Genomic DNA, 9,921 nt, shown 5'->3' on the forward strand with positions numbered 1-9,921 from the left:
CTCATAATCCAGCGATTGAGTCCAAGGCCTGTCCCCAACCATAAGAACCACATCCCTAGGGAGGGCCAACGATAAGTCAACATCAATTAATAGGCGAGCAAAGGTAGAATGACCCATGGAGAACGTGGCATCATCAACCTTCAAGAAGCTGCCAATGGAGTTACCGATGGCCTCAAAACAAGAAGGTTCCCAGAAATGGAGGGGGAGATTGGGGAGGCGGGCCCAAACCGAATGAACAGAGAGAGATTCTGTAAGGGGGTTGAAGGAAGGAGTCCAGGGCTTAAGGGAGTGAGAGTGATCCTCGCAAGACCAAAGCTTACCCAAAATCAAATCACGATCATGAGTAGAGGCAAAGGAAGCAACAAAAAACCCCTTAGCACAAGGGAAAAGCTCAATGCCATAAGAAATATGGGGCTTCCAAGAATCACTCACCCAGCGATGAAGGTTCGGGAGGGAAGGCCAAAACCCAGTAAATTTGCAGACCAGAGCGCTGCGTTGATAGAAGTCAACATTCTCCATAACCTCACAGCCACAGACCACAACTGGAGAGGTCTTAATAAAGAGCGTTGTGTATGTTTTAATGAAGATGTGAATTCAATTTTCAATTATTAACTTTAAAGAAATTAAAACAAAAGATGCAATGGGTCATGTTCATGTTCCTGTCAATAGTTAGATAGGAAGGTAGAGGTATGGATATGGAGATAGAGATGAAGATAGAGAGATAAAGAGAGAGGTGTGAAAGAGGAAGATAGAGGTAGAGAGGAATGATTGCTTGCCATGATTGAGTATATTATCAAAATTACAATTTCATTTAAAACTTTGAATTATATATTTTCATTGCATGATTAATACAATGCATCAACATTATAGTTTTCACATTGGATTCAATGATAATTTCTAATATTAAGATTAAAATTCTTAAGTTTACTAGAGGAAAAGTCGACTTTAAAAAGAATTAATAAAACATGATTTATATTTATGCTAAAAAATTAGGTATATAATTTTCTTATTATTCAATATATATATTTTTAATATATAAAATACTTATCAAATTAATTATTACTTTTATCACAATAAATGGTCATGAATAGAATTGAAAGAAAACTTCTAAATTAAGATTAGAAAGTTTTAAATTGACCAAAGAAAAAATTGATTTTAAGAAGACTTGATAAAACATGATTTTTGAAAAATAAATTGGTTAAATAAATTTGTAAATTTTCAAAAAAACAAAATAAGCCATTATATGCTTATGATTCTAAATTAAGACTAATAGTATTAGACTAACCATAGAAATAGTTGATTTTAATAAAATATGATAAAACGTGACTGTATTATTTATAAAAAAGTTGATTATATAAATTTATTATCGTTCAATAAAAATAAAATAAATATTTAATTAAATTAAAAAAGTATACATAATTATTATATGATGTAGATGACCTTTAACTAAAAATCGAAATTTAAACTTAAAAGATTATATCATTTTATTAAAAAAATCTTCAATTATAAATAAATTAAGAATTTCTCAACATTTAAATAGCTAATACTAAATATTTGTGATATTCTAATATGATAACAAAGTCAAAAGTTTAAGAAGTCGCTAGAAAACAGTATGCTTTATTAAATACTCATAGGGAAATGTAATGAATTAGTCTTTTAATTATTATTAGTAGTTTGTCTAACTTTATCTATGGTATTGTTACCATTTAATTGTATAAGATATTCCCTTTTTTTTTTTCAAATGTAAAGCTGTAAATTAAATGGCTGCCAAAAAAAAATGTATACAATTGCACGGAATGTCTCAAACCATGTTGGTCCGTATATTAAATAAACAGAACTCTTAGTGGTCACATCAGCGGTAATGTAAACTAACATTTATTTAATGCAATATTGAATTGGGTAAACTGACATTCATTTAATGCATTAAAAATATAGAAATTTGTAATTAAAATTGAATTTCATACTTACTCTCACCAATAAGAATTAAGAAAAATTAGAGAGATGAGATTTCCAAAGTCCATGCTAAATTGATATATGTTTCTGGATTCAGTTGTGTAGGAGTTTTTTGCATCACTCCTACACAGCTGAATCCATAAGCATATACCAATTAAGAAAAATATTATTTTATAAATATTTAAAATAAAAATTAAATTTAAATTATAGTTTGGGTTTCAATTATTTTAATTTTAGATGTTGATTGGCTAAACTAATAGAAAAATTGAATTAGATGAATGCAATAGTATCCTGCCTTGGCGGAAACTAAAAATGATAATTAAGATTTAATTAATAAATTTCATATGTATCAATAGCCGCTCACTTTTTAGCTTTTTTACTTCAAAATTGATCCATTTGTGTACAACTAGGACATTTATGCAGAACTACTAGGTCATTTGTGCATAAGTAATGGCAATTTTAAGTGCACAGTATCAGGCGACACTTTGAAATTTGTACTTTTTGACCTTTGCATGCATAATGAATCCCACAACATGCGTTATTATTACCCAAAAGCCAGAACAATAGCTATAAGTAGTTAAGTCTCATACGGAGACAACAATAAAAAAATTGTCAAAATTTGATGTACCGTTTAGGATCTGTGGGTGTGCGAAGTTAGCTTTAGTTAAAACGGTGGTGATTAATAAATCTACTGATACACTAATTGTATTGATCTAAAGATTGAAATTAGTTCTTCTTTGTCTATACTCGTTTTAGAATCATAGCAATAGGTCAATTTAAATAAGGTTGAAGCTACTTATCTAAATTGACTATGTGTTTGTGGTTTGAACTATGGTCTTAATCCGATATTGAATGCACTACTACCTTTTTTATTCACCTAACTCACTATGCTTCATTAGGCATCAAAGAGTGGTGGTCTTTAAAAACGCATAGGGAAGATCATTACATCGCAAGGGTCATGTTTTCCTAGGTCAACCTCATTGATAAGGCCCACTTTACAATCACGAAAATAACTAAGGATAACAATCTTCAAGCATTCAAATGTTCTAGAATGATAACTAAAGATAACAAAGGATAAAAATGTTTGTACAATTAGAGAATTTGGATTTCAATCATCAAATGTATTTATGTGATTTTGGATAATAGTTGTAATATGGTTTGCATTAACCAAAAAAGGCATAAAGTCATATGATGTTTCATGTCAATAAGAGTATAGCATATTTATCCAATATAGTGATACGAGCTTGCCAAAAGCCATATGGCAATAAAATGTCACATATACATAATACAAAAACTATGCTAAAAAATGCCATTTAGGCATACAATAAAGGCCCCTAGTCTATTGATTTCCCACTAGCATGAGGAAATAGATCACGAACTGCCTTCAACTGTCAAGAGGATGGAGATGTATGCGATGTTGGCTTCTTTCTAATTCTCTCACTATTCCTCCTTTTTAGACTTCTTTGGAGCTCCAACTAATACAATCAAAAGTACAAACATCAATATATAATATATATATATATATATAAAATGAATTGTAGAATAACAAATAATAGAACAATTACTTACTGCAAACATATAATCACAATGTTAATCTACGTTGGGGGCACGCTTATGCTCAGGAGTGACAAGGCCCTACAACAAGCATTATGATAGAAATTAAATTACATACAAGGTATCATTACAATTTTCAATAATAGTCGATTAAAAGAAGAACTAAAATGTACTCATTTGTCTCATACCTCTATCAAAGCTTCTAAAACTTGCTACTGTTGCAGCAACACCACGATCCAACGTAGCTCGAACATCGGGAGGAGTATCTGATGTCAACAATTGAAAATGAAACAATAACTATTATTCAGTTATCAAAACTACTAAACTTATTTTTACCACACCATTAATGAATAAAGGTTACCTTGGTGTAAATGCCTTGATGAACTTCATTGCGAGGTGTCGATGTCGAAGGTCCAACACCAACTATTTGAAATCCAAAGTGAATTATGAGAAAACTATTCATATAATGTTGACTATTCACATGTAATAGTTGAATTATTTATTGGATACATACTTGATCACTCGATGGTGTCGTGTAAAACGTAGCTAGGAGAATGTCACTAGTAGTAAAAACGCTCTAACCCTACATTTTTATCACAATCATTGTATTAATTTAGTTATTCTAACACTTCAAAATAAAATAATAAACAAAATTAAATGAAGTTGCAAAAATTTACCTGGGTATCAATGTCGAATGTCTCATTCAGCAAAGACTCTATCATGACCATATTCTTTGTAGCAGATGGCTGCTATGTAGGTGCATGTTGACTACTATCAAGATGATAAGTGCAAAGGGCCCCACGTGACTGACAGTAGTGAGATGGAACTCGAGGCCTATAAGATTCATCCATGTCAGTATGTACTAGAGCCTCAACATATTGTATGAGGGTCTGAGTCAATGAGCTAATGCACTCTAAGGTATCCACCTGGACACTATCCTTCACAATGGAAGGAACAATCACGTGCTCCACCATAGGTCTACCCAAGGGTCTCGGTGCTAGGTTTAGGTCACGTTGTGCCCCTTCTCTATCATGTGAGGATCCCCCACCCCTACCTTGAAAATTTAAGTAGTCAAAATAGTTAGGGATCACATTGAGGACATACTCACAATAGAGTTTCCTCAAAAAGTATTGAGGCACCTCATGATTATTACATGACAGTTGATCAAAAAACATCCACCAATTATCCCAAAAGTTATTCCTTATCCCTTCATGGTGGCACCAATGGATAGGGAACCTCCTACATCCAGGTTATAAGTATTGATTGGTTCTAGGGTCCGTGAAAAGTGCACACAAGTTAACTTTCTTTATTTTCTTTTTCTTTACTACAACATATGATAACTTGTTTGCATAAAATTGTTTTTGTTCTTCACTTTTGTTGGACCACATATTAATTTGACCACTCACTGAATCTACATGGGCTACAATAGATTGTAGTGACTCAGCAAGGCTTGTCCTATGAGAGGTTGTGGAATTGGGATCTTTCAGCCTATTTATCAACTCCTCAAGTTGTTTTTTGTTGTTTTCAATTTGCCCTAATATGTTTTCTTGTGTTCTTGGGGGATGTCTAGGAATTGGGGGAGGGATTGGTTGTGCCTCTTCTTCAGAAGGCTCTTCATGAGGAGGTGGTGATGGGTTTTTAACATTTTCAAATGGATTTTAATTTTCTGAAATTTAAAACAACTTTCAATTTAAATACCTAATTTAATCCATATTTTAAACAAAAATTGAGAGTAAAAAATTAGAAATACATACCTCTTCGACCCCGTCAACGTCGTGGTGCCATTTTGATGAAGATCTCACACTACTAGAAACCAAAACTATGTCTCTATTTGGCGTGCACAATCTGGAAGGTGACAAATGCAACTCCAGGGGCGTGTTTGGCAGAAATGGACTTCTAAAATGCGATTTTTGAAGTTTAAATGTGAGCTTTGATATTTGGTGCACGCCTTATTTGGCGTGTGCCAAAGGGATTGTTAAAAACCAAAAAGTTTTTTGGCATCGTTTTGGTCCCCCATCTTGATGCATTCGGTGCTATATTTCCCTACATTCTATAAATTTGTATATATTCTAATAACCACAATAAAATGAGAATAAGGAAAATTATTTAATTCTTGTATATACTGTATGCATTACAATAATTATTTATTTCGAAATTGGAGTTTGAGATCTTTTTGTAAAGTATTATTTTTTAATTTAATCTTAAAGAAAGTTATCTAATTTTATTTTATATTCTTAAAATATTGTAAACTTTGTTTTTAATAAGAATTAAAATTTTGATAAATTGTTCAAACTCATATGTTTTTTTAAATGATAAAATTTTAATTAAACTATATTTTTTAAATAATAATAGTAAAAATATTTCCTTAAGATCAAAATAGTCAATGGATCACGCATCTTATATAAGCCTTCATGGAGTTTATTGCTGTGTTAAAGTTCTATTATTGAATTTGTAAGTATTTTGCTTTTAATCTTGTTCGCATACATCCTTTGGATTCTTATAAGAAAGTACTTTCGTATGGGTTTACGACACTCAAACAGAGTTCAAAGTCATCCTTTAAAAAAAGGTATAAGACTTTTATCTGATGAGTAGTGATTCCGTAAACATTGGTTTAAAGCTCACACATACTCAAAACAAGTGCTAATCAAATGTATTGATATAGCTGCCCAATGGGATTACATAAACAACCTGTCCGTTATCAATAATTCTGTTTGTGACTACATTTCATTAATGACAAAGGTGCACATAAAACATAAGTTCCACCACAATCCCTTACTAAAGATGCCTGCCATACTGCATCACGAGGATGCAAAACCCTACCCATATTAGGCTATGCCCATTCAACAAGAAGTAGATTCCCTACCATACATTACTCTGTATACTGTAGTTTACGAACATGACTGGTTTCTATCCGTAGTTTGTCAATTGAGGCAGAATGACACTCAAACAAACATAACTTTTGGGCGAGGGGCAAATTCATATAGATGCTTAACGCAACTCTATATGACTGTAATAAGTGGAATGGCTTAGACAGATGTTAAATTTACCCTCTGTAAATACTGTGCCTATGGAGATGACAGATTTAAGTTCAACCCCTGATTTCAACAATTTAACATTTCAGAATAAAGATAGAACAGCATTTGCATTCCTGCCATTGAATGAAATGTAATGTAAACAGTCACAAAAAGTAGATATTCTATCTAAATGGACTATAAGACTTGGATTTCCACATTCAGTTCTGGCTGCTGCAATCACAGAACAGATTTTCAATTTAGGGTTAGTGATTTGTGTGGGGGCCGCGCGAACGCGAGCCCCCTCTGTCACAAATTATGACGTGCACTCTCCACAATGGGAGATGCTAGACAGAGCCCTCTTCCTTGTGCAATGAAGATGCTCTCTCTAGGCCATCGGCCTTCTTGATCACCGATTGACCCCGCCCAGGTAAGTATACTTAAACCTTCCCCTCTCCTTCCTCTTGTACTCCCTCTTCTCCCTCCTTTTCTTCGTCTCACGCGTGTGGGATCTTAAACGGGCCTGTTTGTTGCATTTCACAGATCTCATCAACAAATACCAAGAAAGGAATGAGGGTTTACAATACGTTGGGCAAGATAGCTATAATGTAACTCTTACCACTTTAAATTGGACAACTGAAAACAGCTGCATAATTGTAGGCGCCAGTCACGCTGTGCAGAGACTGTAGTTTTCACCGCATGGTATTTGTTTGCTTCATTTGTTTATTTGTTTATTTGTTTCAGAATAGATGTGCAGTAAGCATTTTTTCCATTTTCCTCAGGGAAAAATTAGAGTAACTAGCAGTTGTATGTTTTTTCATGCAAAGGTTAGCCGATAGGAGTTTGTCAAATAGCAGCAACAATTTTGGAGAACGAATTATATTTTAAAATTGAACTGTTTGAAGTGTGTACAAGATGCTATATACAAAACATTGTCATACGATTTCAGATTATAACTTCACATTGATAAGATAAAAACCATAAATTTGATACCAGATATTAATTATAGTGACATTAGTCTAGTCAATAGCAATGATATTAGTGTGCTTGGATGATCTCTGTAATCTGAATATGCAGAAAACTGGAAGTCTTAAACATAGTGCACTTCACCAAAACGTGCATACAGCTAAGGGTTTTCGTTGCAGTGGAGGTTGTGTGTTTCTGCAGTTAGCAGCATACCAAGTGAAGTTAGCCACATGAAGAACATCGTGTTTGAGAACATGAATCTTTACAGATGAATTAAATGTACAAACAATGGGAAAAAGTCTGTGTGATTGTAATTGACTGTTCCACAAGTAATTTCCTGAAATCCAAAGTCATTACCAGCTTCCTTTCCATGACTTGTCTAAAATAGGAGGGCTTTCCACATATAGTTTTAATAAACAGCAGTCCCTTATAGTTTTAATAAACAGCAGTCTCTTATAGTTTTAAATTTTAATAGACTAAAGTTCAAGACACAGAAACATGATTCCCAGTTCTCCTAAAAAAGGTACACTCCTATCTTGAGAAGAGTGAACCCCTGAACACTGTCTCAAGGCTCAGTCAAATCAGTCACATACACAGAACAAGGTCTCAAGGCTCAGTCACATACCCAAAACAAGGTTTTAGTTAAATGTATTCATTTAGCTGCCCAACAGAATTACATAATTAATCTATCCATAAGTCTGTTTGTGCCCACAATTCATTTTGGTATTAGCATATGAGAAGGGTGCAAATAAAAGATATAACTCCCAGCATAATCCCTTACTTAAAAGATGTCATATTGAATCATATGAGGATGCAGAACCTGGTCATAGTAAGCTATGTTCATTCAACAATATGAATATTCCTTAGTATATCAGTATGTTTACTGTTGTTTAGGAACATGATTGGTCTCTATCCATAGTAATAATTCTAATGACAATTATTACTAATGGCAACCAAATGTCATACTCAGTGAGGAGTGTATAACGGTTTAAAATAGTCATGACATACACTGATTTACACATGCTAAACCGGAGATTTCTGATTTTCCCTACACATTCTCTCTAGAAAGGACCACTGTTGGGAATGACACAAGTTTTCTATCCTGATATCTGCTTTAAACTAGTGTGGCAAGGGGCAGATCATATAAATGTTAACTTCACTCCCTCTATGATGCTATAGACTGTAATAAGGTTAATGGATCAAACAGGTGGTAGATTTACCTTGTATACACTGTAGCAAAGAGGATTTGATATTAAGTCTACTTTTTATGACCCTATTGATTTTACTAAGGAGAAATGTCATTCACATCAGAGATTTCAGTTCAACCTCTGATTCCAATAATTAATGATTCAGAATAAAGAAAGATTGTCTGAAGCCCATTATATCTTACAGTAAAGTATTTTACATATTTACATTTCTGCTACGTAATTGAATGCTGTAAAAAAATTCAGACACATATTTCAATTTAGGATTAGTGATATGTGGGGGCCGCGCGAACGCGAGCCCCCTCTGTAACAAATTATGACGTGCATTCTCCACAATGGGAGATGCTAGACAGAGCCCTCTTCCTTGTGCAATGAAGATGCTCTCTCTAGGCCATCGGCCTTCCTGATCACCGATTGACCCCGCCCAGGTAAGTATGCTTAAATCCTAGTCCTCTCCTCCTACTTATACTCCTCCTCCTCCCTTCTTTAATTCCTCTCTCGCATGTGGGATCATTAACAGCCTGTTGCAATTCACAGATTTCATCAGCAGAATACCAAGAAAGGAATGATGGGTTTACAATTCGGTGAGCAAACTAATTGAATGTAAGACTGCTAAATTAAATCAAACAATTAATACCTGTTGTAGCCTTGCAGACACAAAATTTGCATTTGAGTAATAAAATTTACTGATACCATCCAATAGTGAGGTCGCGTGAGACATTCGAACTCCCTTTTCCTGGAAATTATTACATGAAATCTTGCGCTACACACTCGCCATGGCAGCGAAGGTTTAAAATGCCCATAGATATCTACGCGTATGTACGTGTTTCTACGTTTAGATATTAATTTTACAGAAAAAGCAAACGTTACTCTCTTTATCTCTTATGAGAACTTTTTATCTAGAAATCTGTGATGGAAACATAAACTTCCCTTTGTGTTATTCAAGATTGAGTGTTTAATTGGAAAGAGCACTAGTAGGGGTGTATGTAATTCTTGTGAATTCAATTCTTAATTATTAACTTTAAAGAAAGAGCACTAGTAGGATGCAATGTTAAAGAGGAAGATAGAGGTATGGATATGGAGATAGAGATGAAGATAGAGAGAGAGGTGTGAAAGAGGAAGATAGAGGTAGAGAGGAATGATTGTTTGTCATGATTGAGTATTTTATCAAAGTTACAATTTTCATTTAAAACTTTGAATTGTATAGAATATTAAAAAAAAAAATTTCATTG

General features: G+C 33.7%; 1 long non-coding RNA gene and 2 other non-coding genes across 3 annotated transcripts; all 3 read right to left on the reverse strand.

The window, feature by feature from the left end:
- Positions 1-6,796: 6,796 nt before the first annotated feature.
- LOC131065866 (U1 spliceosomal RNA) lies at positions 6,797-6,956 on the reverse strand. The gene has a single exon (XR_009111490.1). It is a non-coding gene; the product is annotated as a U1 spliceosomal RNA (small nuclear RNA).
- A 2,008-nt stretch (positions 6,957-8,964) lies between these two features.
- Positions 8,965-9,506, reverse strand: LOC131065794 (uncharacterized). The gene is made up of 2 exons (XR_009111474.2): positions 9,327-9,506; positions 8,965-9,210 (listed from the first exon to the last, which is right to left on the reverse strand). It is a non-coding gene; the product is annotated as an uncharacterized LOC131065794 (long non-coding RNA).
- Positions 8,966-9,125, reverse strand: LOC131065881 (U1 spliceosomal RNA). The gene has a single exon (XR_009111505.1). It is a non-coding gene; the product is annotated as a U1 spliceosomal RNA (small nuclear RNA).
- Positions 9,507-9,921: the final 415 nt, after the last annotated feature.

Source organism: Cryptomeria japonica, chromosome 6 (assembly GCF_030272615.1).
Source record: "Cryptomeria japonica chromosome 6, Sugi_1.0, whole genome shotgun sequence".
NCBI classification, from domain to species: Eukaryota; Viridiplantae; Streptophyta; class Pinopsida; order Cupressales; family Cupressaceae; genus Cryptomeria; species Cryptomeria japonica.